This window comes from Chionomys nivalis, chromosome 8, assembly GCF_950005125.1.
Source record: "Chionomys nivalis chromosome 8, mChiNiv1.1, whole genome shotgun sequence".
NCBI classification, from domain to species: Eukaryota; Metazoa; Chordata; class Mammalia; order Rodentia; family Cricetidae; genus Chionomys; species Chionomys nivalis.
The window spans coordinates 69,053,687-69,067,299 of record NC_080093.1 but is presented as its reverse complement, the minus strand read 5'-3'; positions in this window follow the sequence as shown (position 1 = coordinate 69,067,299).

Sequence of the window (13,613 nt, the reverse complement as noted above, 5' to 3'; positions counted from 1 at the left end):
ATCTCATCACTTAAAAACACACCCAGTCTTCTTTTCCAATGGGGTGACTTGGACCTTGTTTTTGCCAAATACCTGGTGACTACCCTGAAACACCATTTCTCTGTGTCCAGGCGGGCTTAACATCCATGACCTTCAACAGTTCCTAAACCCAGTGGCCTTCTTGCAACACCCCCCCCTTGTGTCCTTGCCTCCCTCCTGCCCCACCACTGCAACCTCCATGTGCCAGGACCCTCTTCTGCACCGTGACCCTCAGCCAAGGCTCCTGGGTGCCAGGCTAGGCTCTCACCTTCCTTTTGAATCCTTCGGCTTTATGTGCACACATGCAGGGCAGAGGTCAGTGTCGGGTGACTTCTGATTCTCTCCACCTTACATTTTATTTTTGAGGCAGGCTCTTGCACTGGCCTGCAGTTTACCATTTTAGCTATTCTGTTGACCAGGAGCCCCTGGAGCCTTCATGTTTCTGTCCCCCTGGGGCTTTCAGGGCTACGGATGTGTACTGTCATGCACAGCTTTCCTGTGATGCTGGGGCTCCGCACGCAGGAACACATCGTGCACGGAGCCCAGTTCTCCATGCTCTACCACACCTTTCTGTACCTTCACCCTATGGTTCCCACCTGTACCTGTGAACCAGCTCCTCAGAGGAAGCCTACTGGAGCCCGGGGCCAAGAGGACAGAGACAAAACATACAGTCACCTGTGGAGAGCGAGGCCAGCACTGTGGTGAGGGGACCCCAAACACGGGGTCAGCCTTGGCAGCTAGAAGTGCCTCTTCCCGTTTGTCATCAAAGGCAACATTGCTATCTACCCAGCCACTCACTGGAGGCAGACTCTGCTGACGCCCTCCCCACCACAGCGTTGCTGTTAAGAGTGTCCACCACAACCCACTGGCTGGATGGCAACTCAACCTCCTAGTCACTTGTGCTCTCCTGAGTGTACGGGTCGGCAGGCTGGGGCTTCAGAGGACTCAATACATTGTCCAGTGTTCCAAGGCAGAGCTCTCTTTGCCAGCGTCTCTCTCCTAACACTGGACACCAAAGTTGGCTTGTCACATACTGGGTAAATGCTCTACACTGAGCTACTCTCAGCCCTGGTTTGCCATGTCCTAAACTTCCTCCTGTCCCCACCACCTCAGGTCAGTCTGGGCTCTCATCACCTTCCTTTCACCTGGACCACCAGGGGCGCTGCCTCAGTGGTCCTCCCTCTGGAAGGCCCTCTCCTCTATGTCCCTCTCCCTGGATTCTGGTATGATCGTCACCAAGCTGTCTGGATATGCTAATGATACCTGTCATACCACCACCTCCCACGGTTTCCAGGATTGCACTCAGAAGCTAATCTAAGACCTGGTGTGGTGGCACGTGCCTGTGATTCTAGCACTCAGGAGGCAGAGACAGGCGGATGTCAAGCTGGAAGCCAGTCTGCGTATATAGTGGGGCTTTGATTGAAGACAACAAATGGGCCATAGAGAGAGTTCAGCGGTTAAGGGCACTGCTTGTTCATGTGGAGGACAAGCTTCGGAGCTCAGCGTCCTCCTGTCCCAGTGGATATGATGCCCTCTTCTGGCCCCCATAGGCACTGTACCCAGGTGGTGCATTTACACACACACACACACACACACACGCAAAACAATCACACAAATACAACTCATTAGGAGCCGAAAAGATGAATCTACAGTTGCTGCTCTTGACGAGGGCCCAGGTTCAGTTCCGAGTACCCATGTGGCACTCACAACCATCTTGTGACTCTGGTCCCAGAGGGGCTGATGCCCTCTTCTGGCCTCCCTCGTGCACCAGATACAAATGTGGTACATATACATACATGTAGGCAAAATACTCATGATATAAAATAAAAAGAGGCCTCTGACACAAACAGAAGCCTATTGTGCCATCAGTTGCGCCAACCATCGCCTCCTTTTCCCATCACCTCCCTTCATGCCAAGGGATCACAGCCTCCACACATCTCTGAGCAAGAGGCTGTGTGTTGGAACTTGCTTTGTAGACCAGGCTGGCCTCCAACTCACTGAGATTCGCCTGCCTGCCTCTGCCTCCCGAGTGCTGTGATTAAAGGTGTCATCACTGCCTGATCAGCAATTTTATAAAGGAAAACATTTAATTGGGGCTGGCTTACAGTTCAGAGGTTTAGTCCATTGTCGTCATGGTGGGAAACATGGCAGCTGGCAGGCAGACGTGGTGCTGGAGGGGAGCTGAGAGTTCCACATCTTGGTCAGCAGGCAGCAGGAGACTGCCCCACACTGGCCTGCCCCAACAGTGACACACTTCCTCCAACAAGGCCACACCTCCAAAGAGTGCCACTCCCTATGGACCAAGTATTCAACACGAGTCCATGAGGGCCATACCTATCCAAACCACCACAGCGTGTGAGGCCCAGGTCCCGCCCCACCAGAAAGCACAGCCCTAACTGTGCTGTTTCCCCATGAACAGATGCAGGCCAAGCAGAGTGACACTCACCAGAAATCTGAATAAGGGCATGTTGATTCACACCTTTACCTACGCACAAGGAAAATAAGCCCAACAAAGTTGGTAGATTTTGTCTACTGGGCCCACTGCTAATTTCCCCAGGGTTTTGTGGGTCCTTGAACACTGTGAGCTCAGTGTCTGTTAAGGCAATGAATGAGTGACTAGAGAGGAGGGACACTGGCATACACTGGGTACCACACAACTTTAATTCCTGTCACTGTCCAGCAAGCTATTTATGTGGTGCTGGTGATTGAACCTGGAACTTGGGTATGATAGACAGCCCCTTTAGCATTGAGCTACATTTTCAATCGTTATTTTTAAATTATTATCATCATATTATTATTTGAGACAAGCTCTTGCCTTTGCTGGCCTGGAACTCGATATGTAGACCAGGCTGGTCTCAAGCTCACAAAGATCCACTTGTCCAGAAGCTTGCAAAACCATACCTGGCCCAGATTTATTATTATTTTTAATATGTGTGTATATGTGTGTGTTTGTGCATGGGTTCACGCATGTCCACGCATGTGTCTACGGAGGCCGGAGGTGTTGGTTCCTCTAGAGCTGCACTTAGAGGCAGTTGTGAGCTGCCCAGCATGGGCGCTGGAACCAAACTCAGAGCCTCTGCAAGTGCAGTATGCTCTCCTAACTGCTAAGCTGCCTCTCCAGCCCCTTCTTTAAATTTTTAAAAATAATATTTATTTGACATGTGTTTCCGTCACATGTATGTGTGTGTGCTATGTGTGTGCCTGGTGCCCACAGAGGTCAGCAGATAACATCAGATCCTTTGGAACTGAAGTTATGAAGGGTTCTAGTCACCATACAGTACTGGAAACTGAACCTGAGTCTTCTGCAAGAGCAGCCAATGCTCTTACCTGTTGAGCTATCTATCCTTTTAAGTTTAATTTTTTGTTTTGCGATAGAGCACTGCTAATTTCTCAGGTTGACTGAGCTGTTTATGCTTCTGCTGCATTTTAAGGTGTGTGCCAGGGCCAGCAAGGCGGCTCAGGTGGAGGCACTTGCTGCCCTCTCAGATCTCAGAACCCATGCTGAAGGTCAGAGTCCACTCTTGCAGGTCGTCCTCAGGTCGCTACTCACCGCACTCTCATACGTACAATATTCGTTCCTTAAAGGTGTCTGCCACTGCGCTCAGATTGTTCATTGGCCTTCTGCTGCTTTTTGTTCCATTTGCTTGGGTTACTCGGGATTGATGCTTTTCCTTGAACAGGCGAGCCAAGCACAGCCTCATCTTGCTAGATCTTTAGTGGCTTCCACTCATCACATCCAGGATCACCCGAAATCTACCGAACAGACCTGGGAGGAGAGACTGCATCATGCACCAGTTCCTTTTGCAGTCTCTCTACCTGAGTGACCTTACTGGAGCCTCAGCACAACCAGGCAGCCCCTGCTCAGAAATGTCCCTGCTCCCTGTCACTCACATTGGTACATGCTGTCATTTCTTGAGCACCCTGACTCCTGTCTCAAGCCATTCCCCACACTTTTCTCCCACCATGCCTTCCCTCAAGCCCCTGTCTCCTGGAGGTCCCTTCTCTATCATAGCCTTTACTACTTAGCTTTTCCACTTTTCTTTTCTTTTAAATTTATTTATTTTTAAATATTTATTCATTTTTATGTGCATTGGTGTTTTGCATGTGTAAGGGTGTCCAGTCCCCTAGAACTGTAGTTATAGACACCTATGAGCTGCCATGTGGGTGCTGGGAATGGAACCTGGGTCCTGTGGCAGAACAGTCAGTGTTCCTAACCGCTGAGCCATCTCTCCAGCCCCTAAAATTTATTTTATTTGCATTGATGTGAGGGTGTCAGATGCCCTGGAACTGGAGTTACAGACATGTGTGAGCTGCCATGTGGGTGCTGGAATTGAACCCCGGTCCTCTGGAAAAGCAGCCAGTGCTCTTAACCACTGAGCCATTTCTCCAGCCCCCTCCAGTTTTTCTTAACTCCTATGGAGTTCAAGGGAAGGCCCATTAGATTGTCTAGCTTCTTTCCTAGAAATTCTGATTCCATAGAAGTGGCCTGGGACTAAGGAACCTGAGTTCTTAGCAATTACCTCTGAGGATTTATTTGCAGTCAAGTTTGAGAACTTTTGGATATTAGGTTAGCCAGGTTATGCTACAAAAACAAAACAAGCAAGAAACTCTCCAGGGCTGGAGAGATGGCTCAGTGGTTAAGAGCATTGCCTGCTCTTCCAAAGGTCCTGAGTTCAATTCCCAGCAACCGCATCGTGGCTCACAACCATCTGTAAAGAGGTCTGGCGCCCTCTTCTGGCCTTCAGGCATACAGACAGACAGACAGAATATTGTATACATAATAAATAAAAAAAAAATTAAAAAAAAAGAAACTCTCCAACCCTAAGTTGGAGAGACTCTAGAGGTTTGTAGGATGGGTGTGGCAGAGCATGCCTTTAATTCCAGCACTCTGAGTTTGAGGTTAGCCTAGTCTACAGAATTCTAAGGACAGTCAAGGCCACACAGAGAAATCCTGCTTCAGAGACAGACTGTGGATATTTGGTTACTTTCTAGATATTGTCTCCTTTTCTTTCTTTTTTTGGGGGGATTGGGGGGGGGGTTGAGACAGAATTTCTCGTGTAGTCCTGTCATTTCTGAAACTCTCTCTGTAGAACAGGCTGGCCTTGAACTCACAGAGATCCACTCGCCTCTGCCACCCGAGTGGTGGGATTAAAGGTATGCACCATCAACGCCAGGCAGAGATTCTGTTCTTAAAGAAGACTCAACACTTCTGGTGGAGCACACATACACAGCTGATCACCTGCTGAACTCTTTCTGGTTAAATCTCTGTCCCACCACAGCACAGTACCGCCACAGCTTGTTTGGGAACAGATAAACAACCATCAGCCATTCATTCGCTAGTGTCCAGGAAGCTCTGCTTCATGGTCATCATGCTTCAGTGGAGAGAGAAGCAGACATCAGGACTGCCCGGTGGAGTGAGTGCCTGCCTCTTCTGGTCTTCAGTTTCTAAGCTTGTAAGGCAGCTCTGATACCGTCTTGTTCGGGCACAGAGAAAGGCCTCATTGAGAAAATGATCACGGAAGTCAGCTGCAACAGGAGGCTCTCTGCTCGAGCAGCCGTGAGAGAGCCCGTGACTCTGGGGCGCACCCTTCCTGTTTCAGCCTGTTTCCAGGTTTATCCCAGAGGGTCTTGGAATTTGGTTTATTTCTCTCTCCTCATCACATTCACTGCCTCATCAAACCATTATGAACCTGAACGTGACTATAATATTATTCACAATAGTGATGGTCTTTCTATGCTAACCTAAATATTAATAAAGAATATTTACTGATTAAACAGTAATGATGCTGCCGACATAGCATTCTTTTTTTTTTTTTTTTTTTCGAGACAGGGTTTCTCTGTGGTTTTGGAGCCTGTCCTGGAACTAGCTCTTGTAGACCAGGCTGGTCTCGAACTCACAGAGATCCGCCTGACTCTGCCTCCCAAGTGTGACATAGCATTCTTACATCAGGCACTGAACTCTATTTTTTGCTTTTAAATTGTGGGGTTTTTAAAGTTTATTTTTATTTTATGTGCATTGGTGTTTTGTTGGGTTCCCTGGAACTGGAATTACAGACAGTTATGAGATGCCATGTAGGTGCTGGGAATTGAACCTGGGTCCATCTGGAAGGGCAGTCAATGCTCTTAACCACTGAGCCATCTCTCCAGGACCCCCGAGCTCTGTTTAAGTATGCTGTAGGCATTTACTCTTCCCAGTGACTGTCTGAGGTTATTCCTATTATCCCCATTTACAGCTTAGGAAATGGGAGTATGAGGAGCTGAAGTAGCTTGCTCAAGCAGGAGCTGACATTCAATCCCCAGATAAAGCCAAATATTCCCTAGTCACCTGGTCTCTCCTTCCAAAGGGGCCCATCCAGCCTTTCTTGCAGCAAAACCAACCCGTCACACAGCAGAGACTAGATTATGGCCCTGCCTTTCTAGACGTGTTCTGATCATTTGCAACACCCACTTTCCCTATCCACTCACACGGTCCAGACACCACTAATTAGGACATCTTCTTAAAGTTATTGTGTTCTTAGTTACGTGTATATCTGTGTGCTGGCTAGTCTTTTGTCAGCTTGACACACAAACTAGAGTTACCTGGAAGGAGGAATCTCAACTGAGAAAATGCCTCCATGAAACTCAGCTGTAGGCCAGGTGTTGGTGGTGCACATCTTTAATCTCAGTAACAGGAGGCAGAGACAGGCGAATCTCTGTGAGTTCGAGGCCAACCTCATCTACGGAGCAAGTTCCAGGACAATTAGGGCTACACAGAGAAACTCTGTCTCGAAAAACAAAAACAAACAAACAAAGAAAGAAAAAGAAAAAAGACAAAAAACCCTCTGGTGGGGCTGGAGAGATGACTCAGCAGTTAAGAGCATTGCCTGCTCTTCCAAAAGTCCTGAGTTCAATTCCCAGCAACCACATGGTGGCTCACAACCATCTGTAATAAGGTCTGGTGCCCTCTTCTGGCCTCCAGGAATACATGTAGAGAATATTGTATACATAATAAATAATTAAATATTTTTAAAAAAGACCCCTCTGGCTATAGGGTATTTTCTTTTTTGATGATCAATGGGGGAGGGCACAGCCCATTGTGGGTGATGCCATCCCTGGGCTGGTGGTCCTGGGTTCTATAAGAGAGGTGACTGAGCAAGCCATGGGGAGCAAGCCAGTAAGCAGCTCACCTCCTCTGCATCAGCTCCAGTCTCTGAGTTCCTGCCCTTTTTAGTTCTTGCCCTGACTTCCTTCAATGATGAACAGCAATGTGGAAGTGTAAACCAAACTTGCCTTTTGGTCACGGTGTTCTGCCGCAGCAACAGACACCCTAAGACACCTGTGTTTGTATGTGGGCACGTGGACGAGAGTGCAAGTGCCCTCGGAGCCCAGGGCTGCAGGTGGGCATGGGCACTCAGCGCTGGTACTGGCACTGAACTCCGGCGAGAGCTCTGCAGGAACAACAGACTCTGCCAACTCCTGAGCCAACCCTGCAGCTCCAACTTAGGACTTCCTTCCAGTCCTTCATGAACTGCAATATTTAGCCAGTGTGGCAGTTAATGTCTGTAATCTCAACATGGAAGACACCAAGGCAGAAGGAGTCCATAAATTAGAAGGTAGTCTGGGCTACATGGTGAGGTTAGACCTCGTCTCAAATCAAACAATTATAGTCAGTCTCCGCAGAACAGGCTTGTCATCCCAGCTACATGAGGGGCTGAAAAGGAGGGTCTCTTGGGCCCAAGAGTTCAAGAGTTCAAGGCTAGCTGACTACTAGCAAGATCACCTCCCTACCCCGTCACTGACCCCACCAGGTGGTCCAGGCTGGCCTCAAACTGAGAGATCTGCCTTTGCCTCCTTAGTGCTGGGATAAAGGCGTGCGCCATCATATGTAATTCTCTGGAATAGCAGCAAGGACTCTTAACCGAGAATCAGTTTTTAGGCCTTATTTTTTAAATAATTCTTCTGGGCGGAGGAAGGGATGAAGAGATGGCTCAGCAATTGAGAGCACTGGCTGCTCTTCCAGAGGACATGGGTTCAGTTCCCAGAACCCACATAATGGCTCATAAGTGGTCGAAAATCCAGGTACAGGGGATCCAACATTCTCTTCTGGCCTCCATGGGCACTAGGTATACAGCTAGAATAGACATGCATGCAGGCAAAACACACATACATATGAAATATTAAAAAGAAATGTTACATTAAAAATAATAACTTTGCCAAGCATAGTGGCACATGCCTTTAATCCAATCCCAACACTCAGGAGGCAGAGACAGGAAGATCTCCGTGAGTTCAAGGCCAGCCTGATCTACAATGAGAGTTCCAAGACAGCCAGGACTGTTACACAGAGAAAGCCTGTCCTCAAGAACAAAACAAAGACCTAAGATTGAACCTAGGTTTTTGTGCATTTTAGGCAAATGTCTACTAAGCCTTTTCCTGGCCTGAAAGGTTTACTCTTAGGCACTCCATATTTATGAATATTATATTTCTATAAATAGGATTTTCTACATTTCCATTATAGTTTATTGCTATGACTTATAAACTTGATTAAAGTCTTCCTCTTACACTAGCAAACTTACTTAACATACAGGCAGGATGAGAGCCCGAGGCATGACCCAGGTCTCTCCTGCCCTTCCATCTGGAACCATGTCTGTCAGACTCTATCCTTCTAGCGGAGGCTCATCTCCATCTCCCAGGCTCAGTGTCTCTCTGATTCCTAACTTCCCTCCTGTGATGGAGCCTCGGGAAGGTGACTGTCTAGCCGAGGAACATTCCTGGTGAGATTGTGCATAGGTAAGAAGTATGTATGGGGGCTGAAGAGATAGCTCAGGAGTAAGAACACTTGCTCTTAAAAACAAACAACAACAAAGAACAAATCTTATGTTTTGTTTTTTGAGACAGTGTTTCCCTGTGTAGCCCTGGCTGTCCTGAAACTCATTCTGTAGACCAGGCTGGCCTCGAACTCACAGAGATTTGCCTGTCTCTTCCTTAAAGGTGTGTGTCACCACTGTTGGGCAAATCACATGGATCTTTTGGTACTTTTATAGGGTTCAAAAGTCAAACTAGGGCTGGAGAGATGACTCAACAGTTAAGTACACTGACTGTTCTTCCAGAGGACCTGGGTTCAATTCCCAGCACCCATATGGCAGCTCACATCTTCCTGTAGCTCCAGCTTCCTGGGAGCTCACACCTTTATACCAATGCACATAAAATAAAGTAAATAATTTTTTTAAAAAAAATCAAACTAATAGGAGGCACGCAAGCTGGCGCACGTCTGTAATCCCCAGTACGGCGAGACTTAGTCTTAAAAAGCAGATCTAGGATATGCAGAGATGACTCAGCGGGGAAGAATGCTTCTTGTTCTTCCGGAGGGCTTGAGTTCCATGCACTGGGACTTGGCAGCTCACAACTGTCAGGAACTCCAGTTCCAGAAGATCTAATGCCCTTCTAGCCTCTTAGGACACACGCATGCACGCACGCACACGCACACACACACACAAAACCAAATACACATATTTTACATGTATGCATATAAAATGGAAACTCTGTAGATTAAAACTCTTACTCTAACAAATTTTCTAACCACCATGCAATACCGCAGGGGAGGTGTCTCCTATTCTCTAGTGCATGGCCGTGGTTGTAGGGTCTGTCTGTAGACTTATTCTACGTGTGTGAGTGCTTTGTCTGTCTGTGTGTGTGTGTGTGCACCATATGTATGCTATCATGGATGACTGGAACCACAGTTGTGACTAGTCTAGGTGTTGGGGATTTGAATCTTTTTGAATGTGCTCTTAACTCTTGAGCCCTGGAACTCTTCTTAGAAGACTTCCCAAAATTTCTTTCTTTTCTTTTCTTTTTTAAATTTTCAAGACAGGGTTTCTCTGTAGCTTTGAAGCCTGTCCTGGAACTAGCTCTTGTAGACCAGGCTGTCCTCGAACTCACAGAGATCCGCCTGCCTCTGCCTCCTGAGTGCTGGGATTAAAGGTGTGCACCACCACGGCCTGGCTCAGATTGTTGATTTATAACACAGGCTGGTTTCAAACATGAATGTTCATTCTGCTTTAGCCACCTCAGGACTCAGCTTCCAAGCTTACAAACCCATGCTTGCTCACAGTTGTTGTTTTCTTTCTTTCTTTTCTTTTTGTTTTGAGTATTTTGTTTTGTTTTTGAGACAGGGCCTCTCTCTCTCTACATAGCAATGGCTCTAGCTGTTCTGAAACTCACTACGTAGACGAGGCTGGCCTTGAACTCACTGAGGTCTGACAGCCTCTGCCTCCCAGGAACTGGTAGTAAAGAGTAGAGCCACTATGCCTGACCAGTGTTATTTTTCTTGTAACATTCTAACCGACCTTATTCTAACAAGTTACTTGACCCATCTGTATGGTGGCTTGTTTGTTTTTTCAGTGCCCAGGGCAACCGGGAAGTGAAATCCAGGGCTTTGTGTATATTTACTACCACTGAACAGCTCACCCGTCTTCCCTCTATCATCTTTAGACTAGAGTTCAAGGACGAAATAGTGCCCGGTGACCCAGTGTCACCCATAAGAGCAGCATGCATGCGATGAAGAGGATTGGGTTTAGGAGGCTATCAGAGTGGGCAATGTTTGCTGTCTGATACATGTCCAGGAGGGGACAGCCAGGCTGAGACCTCTAGGAAGCCTATTGATTTCAGACCCGGAGAACATTTGTACTATAGACTGGGAGGCCTCGACTTGTGGAAGCAATAGTAGTTTGAGGAATGGGAGGTCCTGGGTGGAACTCTAGAAGGCGGCCAAGTGCTAACTCTCAAACACACTCCTGAGGCTGGAGCTTCATCTCTGTGGTCTATGGGCTTGAGAAAACCACAGGCTGAGTGCTGTCTGCAGAGGGAACAGAGGCCATTAACAGAGCCAAGGTTATCCTTGGCTCCTGGGGACGAAGCAGGTAGAGAGGGGGAACTATGGTCTGCCTCAGTGCCAACACAGCAAGTATGGCAGAGAGAACCCATAACAAAGAGAAGAGGGTCAATCCAGCACAGTCTGTCCCTTCCTCCAGGGAGACATCTCAAGTAGGGTATGAACAGGTGGCATCCCTTGGATCCTGGGACAGCCCTTCTTCTTTCCTTTCTCCCCATTCTCCTCTTCCCCCTTTCCTTGTAACTGCTGGGAGTGCTGGGACTTGAACTCAGGGCCTTGTGGATGTGAGGAAAGTATTTTAACACTGAGTCCCAGTGCCTAGCTGGTGATCTTAGTTATAGCACAGACCCTGCAGCTAGGGGTGTAGTTCACAGGCAGAGGGCTTACCGCACATGCACGAAGTCCTGGGTTTAGTCCCTAGCAATGCGCAGTCCTGGGCATGGTGGCACAATTCTGTAACCCCAACATCATCCTCCATTACACAGTAAGCTCCAGGCCTGCATGCACAAGACCCTACCTCAAAAACCAAACACCTGCAGGAGGACGGGTGAAAGTCCCCTCCAGATCTGTCTTCTGAGCAGGTTCTCAGCAAGAAACTCCAACAACAAAACCAACACATGAAGGGCAGACCCTAGAGTCGTGACTGGCTTCAAATCCTAACAAGGGCACTTACTAGCCACGTGACCTTAGGCACACCAACTCTAGTTTCCTGTTCAGGAAAAGAAAGACAGCAACAGCACCCCCATCTCACAAGAGTGTCATGTGGCTTCCAATGCTTTCTTTTTCCGTACATTTTCTTGTAGCCCAGGCAGACCTCAGACTCATTACGTAGCTTAGGATGATCTTGAACTTCTGATTCTCCTAGCTCCACCTCCTGAGTGCTGGGATTACAAGCGAGTACCTCTGTCCTGGTTTATGCGGTGCTAAGTGTAAAACCCAGGACTTCATGCTTGTCTCACGTGCTCTACCAGCTGAACTACCATGTACAGCCTTTGCTTTTCATGTAACTTCTATTGGCCTCAAAGTTGGTGAGTAACTGAGGCTGGCCTTGAACCCCTCAACCTCCTGCTTCTACCTCTCCAGTGCTGGGATTACGGGCATGTGTTACCATGCCCAGCTCAATGAATTAAAATTATAAAATATTTATATTGGTGCCTAATGCATATATTAAATGTGTTACACAAATATTAAATGCAAAAGAAAGGGTTTCATTCATTAATGACCAGCTAGTATGTGCCAGGTACCATGGTGGGTACTGGAGACCCAGCAGTGTATAGGGCAGGTGGAAATTCCTGTCCTCAGAGACTTTATATTCTAGTGCTACACAAAATATAGGGCCTGAGAGGTGCAGGTGGAGACAGGATTGGCAAGACTGCTAGCCTAGCACCTGGTGCACAGTGGGGCTCAGGAGATGGCAAGGATAGGAAGAGTGGAATCTCTGGCAGAGGCATTGGGCTACTAAAATCCCCAGAGAAATAGTTCCCATCATCATCACCATCCAGAACAGCAAACACACGTCAGCCCATAGCAGGCAACCATTCCGTTCTTGTTTCTTATTCAGTTCTGATCAAACACTAGGAGTTTAATGCTACTGTTCTCTCTTTTCAGATGGGCACTAAAGCAGAGAGGTTAAATGACCTGCAGGTTAAATGAATGAGCAGGGAGCCCAGCCCAGGTCACCTGGTTCTGGATTGTAAGGATCAGACCTGTAGGCATCCAGGACAGGACAGGTTGCTAAGCCTGAGGACCATTAGAGCTTGAGTTTCAGACAGACAGATGGAATATATAGCCCACTAGTACCTACACACCCAAGACCCACTATAGAAACCCAGACTCAAGGCTAGGAAGGGCCTAGGAAGAACAGCATTCAGTGGTGGGGAACTCCACCAATTGCCTGTTTGCTCCAAACATCACTCCACTTGGGGGCTGTCAGCATCATGAGACCTTGACAGTAGGAAAATAATGAAGCCCCAGCCTCCTGGAACCTTAATACCTGTGATGGCACCCAGAGACCACAAATGAAATAATAATGAATATTATAACCCCGAGATATTGGAAATAGAAGCCCCAAACACTCCACATTGCAGCTGGAGGCCAAGAGGCTGGGAAATGGGCAGAGATGACCAAAGGGCACAGAGAGAGACAGAACTCACAAATGCAAGCAGCAAAGCCTTAGCAGTCTACAAGACCCTACCATATCTTTCCTCACCTTAACCGTTCTCGATGCCATCCGGTTCTTACCTTAGCAGGGAAGAAACTGTCAGACCTAGATGTCAAAGGGGGAAATTGAATCTGACAGAACAGGGCTAGAAGACAGGTATCCAAGAGTCACCTCGGCCCCACCCCTTTGTAATACTAACCAGAGAATCTGAGGGAGGGGACGAGTAGGAGGCAAATAGCAGTTAAGTAGAAAGGTGGCAGCCAATATGCAAGGATACCCTTGCAGAATTCATTTTTATCTTTTTTTGTGGGGGAGGGCTCCAGGGGCATGGGAAGACTGAAGACTTCCATTTGGGGGCTGTCAACATCATGAGACCCTGAAGTCAGACCCCCAGCAGTCAGTTTTCTCCACATCATCTTCAGGGGACCACACCTCCTGAGAAACCCAACTCTGCATTCCCTCTGCGGGGTGGTCGGGGCCATATTGTCCTAGTTCCCTCATTCCCAGCTCCAGGCAAGCCCAGTTAAGTATCAAAGCACCGGACCCACGCATGGGATAGGAGGGCAC